Source organism: Callorhinchus milii, unplaced genomic scaffold, assembly GCF_018977255.1.
Source record: "Callorhinchus milii isolate IMCB2004 unplaced genomic scaffold, IMCB_Cmil_1.0 Scaffold38, whole genome shotgun sequence".
Lineage (NCBI taxonomy): Eukaryota > Metazoa > Chordata > Chondrichthyes > Chimaeriformes > Callorhinchidae > Callorhinchus > Callorhinchus milii.
In genome coordinates this window covers 694,732-699,401 of record NW_024704779.1, presented here as the reverse complement: position 1 = coordinate 699,401, position 4,670 = coordinate 694,732, and positions in this window count along the sequence as shown.

Genomic DNA, 4,670 nt, shown 5'->3' with positions numbered 1-4,670 from the left:
TAGGGTTAGGGTTAGGGTTAGGGTTAGGGTTAGGGTTAGGGTTAGGGTTAGGGTTAGGGTTAGGGTTAGGGTTAGGGTTAGGGTTAGGGTTAGGGTTAGGGTTAGGGTTAGGGTTAGGGTTAGGGTTAGGGTTAGGGTTAGGGTTAGGGTTAGGGTTAGGGTTAGGGTTAGGGTTAGGGTTAGGGTTAGGGTTAGGGTTAGGGTTAGGGTTAGGGTTAGGGTTAGGGTTAGGGTTAGGGTTAGGGTTAGGGTTAGGGTTAGGGTTAGGGTTAGGGTTAGGGTTAGGGTTAGGGTTAGGGTTAGGGTTAGGGTTAGGGTTAGGGTTAGGGTTAGGGTTAGGGTTAGGGTTAGGGTTAGGGTTAGGGTTAGGGTTAGGGTTAGGGTTAGGGTTAGGGTTAGGGTTAGGGTTAGGGTTAGGGTTAGGGTTAGGGTTAGGGTTAGGGTTAGGGTTAGGGTTAGGGTTAGGGTTAGGGTTAGGGTTAGGGTTAGGGTTAGGGTTAGGGTTAGGGTTAGGGTTAGGGTTAGGGTTAGGGTTAGGGTTAGGGTTAGGGTTAGGGTTAGGGTTAGGGTTAGGGTTAGGGTTAGGGTTAGGGTTAGGGTTAGGGTTAGGGTTAGGGTTAGGGTTAGGGTTAGGGTTAGGGTTAGGGTTAGGGTTAGGGTTAGGGTTAGGGTTAGGGTTAGGGTTAGGGTTAGGGTTAGGGTTAGGGTTAGGGTTAGGGTTAGGGTTAGGGTTAGGGTTAGGGTTAGGGTTAGGGTTAGGGTTAGGGTTAGGGTTAGGGTTAGGGTTAGGGTTAGGGTTAGGGTTAGGGTTAGGGTTAGGGTTAGGGTTAGGGTTAGGGTTAGGGTTAGGGTTAGGGTTAGGGTTAGGGTTAGGGTTAGGGTTAGGGGGTTAGGGTTAGGGTTAGGGTTAGGGTTAGGGTTAGGGTTAGGGTTAGGGTTAGGGTTAGGGTTAGGGTTAGGGTTAGGGTTAGGGTTAGGGTTAGGGTTAGGGTTAGGGTTAGGGTTAGGGTTAGGGTTAGGGTTAGGGTTAGGGTTAGGGTTAGGGTTAGGGTTAGGGTTAGGGTTAGGGTTAGGGTTAGGGTTAGGGTTAGGGTTAGGGTTAGGGTTAGGGTTAGGGTTAGGGTTAGGGTTAGGGTTAGGGTTAGGGTTAGGGTTAGGGTTAGGGTTAGGGTTAGGGTTAGGGTTAGGGTTAGGGTTAGGGTTAGGGTTAGGGTTAGGGTTAGGGTTAGGGTTAGGGTTAGGGTTAGGGTTAGGGTTAGGGTTAGGGTTAGGGTTAGGGTTAGGGTTAGGGTTAGGGTTAGGGTTAGGGTTAGGGTTAGGGTTAGGGTTAGGGTTAGGGTTAGGGTTAGGGTTAGGGTTAGGGTTAGGGTTAGGGTTAGGGTTAGGGTTAGGGTTAGGGTTAGGGTTAGGGTTAGGGTTAGGGTTAGGGTTAGGGTTAGGGTTAGGGTTAGGGTTAGGGTTAGGGTTAGGGTTAGGGTTAGGGTTAGGGTTAGGGTTAGGGTTAGGGTTAGGGTTAGGGTTAGGGTTAGGGTTAGGGTTAGGGTTAGGGTTAGGGTTAGGGTTAGGGTTAGGGTTAGGGTTAGGGTTAGGGTTAGGGTTAGGGTTAGGGTTAGGGTTAGGGTTAGGGTTAGGGTTAGGGTTAGGGTTAGGGTTAGGGTTAGGGTTAGGGTTAGGGTTAGGGTTAGGGTTAGGGTTAGGGTTAGGGTTAGGGTTAGGGTTAGGGTTAAGGTTAGACCCTAACCCTAACCCTAAACCTAACCCTAAACCTGACCCTGAACCTAACCCTAACCCTAACCCTAACCCTAAACCCTAACCCTAACCCTAACCCTAACCCTAACCCTAACCCTAACCCTAACCCTAACCCTAACCCTAACCCTAACCCTAACCCTAACCCTAACCCTAACCCTAACCCTAACCCTAACCCTAACCCTAACCCTAACCCTAACCCTAACCCTAACCCTAACCCTAACCCTAACCCTAACCCTAACCCTAACCCTAACCCTAACCCTAACCCTAACCCTAACCCTAACCCTAACCCTAACCCTAACCCTAACCCTAACCCTAACCCTAACCCTAACCCTAACCCTAACCCTAACCCTAACCCTAACCCTAACCCTAACCCTAACCCTAACCCTAACCCTAACCCTAACCCTAACCCTAACCCTAACCCTAACCCTAACCCTAACCCTAACCCTAACCCTAACCCTAACCCTAACCCTAACCCTAACCCTAACCCTAACCCTAACCCTAACCCTAACCCTAACCCTAACCCTAACCCTAACCCTAACCCTAACCCTAACCCTAACCCTAACCCTAACCCTAACCCTAACCCTAACCCTAACCCTAACCCTAACCCTAACCCTAACCCTAACCCTAACCCTAACCCTAACCCTAACCCTAACCCTAACCCTAACCCTAACCCTAACCCTAACCCTAACCCTAACCCTAACCCTAACCCTAACCCTAACCCTAACCCTAACCCTAACCCTAACCCTAACCCTAACCCTAACCCTAACCCTAACCCTAACCCTAACCCTAACCCTAACCCTAACCCTAACCCTAACCCTAACCCTAACCCTAACCCTAACCCTAACCCTAACCCTAACCCTAACCCTAACCCTAACCCTAACCCTAACCCTAACCCTAACCCTAACCCTAACCCTAACCCTAACCCTAACCCTAACCCTAACCCTAACCCTAACCCTAACCCTAACCCTAACCCTAACCCTAACCCTAACCCTAACCCTAACCCTAACCCTAACCCTAACCCTAACCCTAACCCTAACCCTAACCCTAACCCTAACCCTAACCCTAACCCTAACCCTAACCCTAACCCTAACCCTAACCCTAACCCTAACCCTAACCCTAACCCTAACCCTAACCCTAACCCTAACCCTAACCCTAACCCTAACCCTAACCCTAACCCTAACCCTAACCCTAACCCTAACCCTAACCCTAACCCTAACCCTAACCCTAACCCTAACCCTAACCCTAACCCTAACCCTAACCCTAACCCTAACCCTAACCCTAACCCTAACCCTAACCCTAACCCTAACCCTAACCCTAACCCTAACCCTAACCCTAACCCTAACCCTAACCCTAACCCTAACCCTAACCCTAACCCTAACCCTAACCCTAACCCTAACCCTAACCCTAACCCTAACCCTAACCCTAACCCTAACCCTAACCCTAACCCTAACCCTAACCCTAACCCTAACCCTAACCCTAACCCTAACCCTAACCCTAACCCTAACCCTAACCCTAACCCTAACCCTAACCCTAACCCTAACCCTAACCCTAACCCTAACCCTAACCCTAACCCTAACCCTAACCCTAACCCTAACCCTAACCCTAACCCTAACCCTAACCCTAACCCTAACCCTAACCCTAACCCTAACCCTAACCCTAACCCTAACCCTAACCCTAACCCTAACCCTAACCCTAACCCTAACCCTAACCCTAACCCTAACCCTAACCCTAACCCTAACCCTAACCCTAACCCTAACCCTAACCCTAACCCTAACCCTAACCCTAACCCTAACCCTAACCCTAACCCTAACCCTAACCCTAACCCTAACCCTAACCCTAACCCTAACCCTAACCCTAACCCTAACCCTAACCCTAACCCTAACCCTAACCCTAACCCTAACCCTAACCCTAACCCTAACCCTAACCCTAACCCTAACCCTAACCCTAACCCTAACCCTAACCCTAACCCTAACCCTAACCCTAACCCTAACCCTAACCCTAACCCTAACCCTAACCCTAACCCTAACCCTAACCCTAACCCTAACCCTAACCCTAACCCTAACCCTAACCCTAACCCTAACCCTAACCCTAACCCTAACCCTAACCCTAACCCTAACCCTAACCCTAACCCTAACCCTAACCCTAACCCTAACCCTAACCCTAACCCTAACCCTAACCCTAACCCTAACCCTAACCCTAACCCTAACCCTAACCCTAACCCTAACCCTAACCCTAACCCTAACCCTAACCCTAACCCTAACCCTAACCCTAACCCTAACCCTAACCCTAACCCTAACCCTAACCCTAACCCTAACCCTAACCCTAACCCTAACCCTAACCCTAACCCTAACCCTAACCCTAACCCTAACCCTAACCCTAACCCTAACCCTAACCCTAACCCTAACCCTAACCCTAAACCCTAACCCTAACCCTAACCCTAACCCTAACCCTAACCCTAACCCTAACCCTAACCCTAACCCTAACCCTAACCCTAACCCTAACCCTAACCCTAACCCTAACCCTAACCCTAACCCTAACCCTAACCCTAACCCTAACCCTAACCCTAACCCTAACCCTAACCCTAACCCTAACCCTAACCCTAACCCTAACCCTAACCCTAACCCTAACCCTAACCCTAACCCTAACCCTAACCCTAACCCTAACCCTAACCCTAACCCTAACCCTAACCCTAACCCTAACCCTAACCCTAACCCTAACCCTAACCCTAACCCTAACCCTAACCCTAACCCTAACCCTAACCCTAACCCTAACCCTAACCCTAACCCTAACCCTAACCCTAACCCTAACCCTAACCCTAACCCTAACCCTAACCCTAACCCTAACCCTAACCCTAACCCTAACCCTAACCCTAACCCTAACCCTAACCCTAACCCTAACCCTAACCCTAACCCTAACCCTAA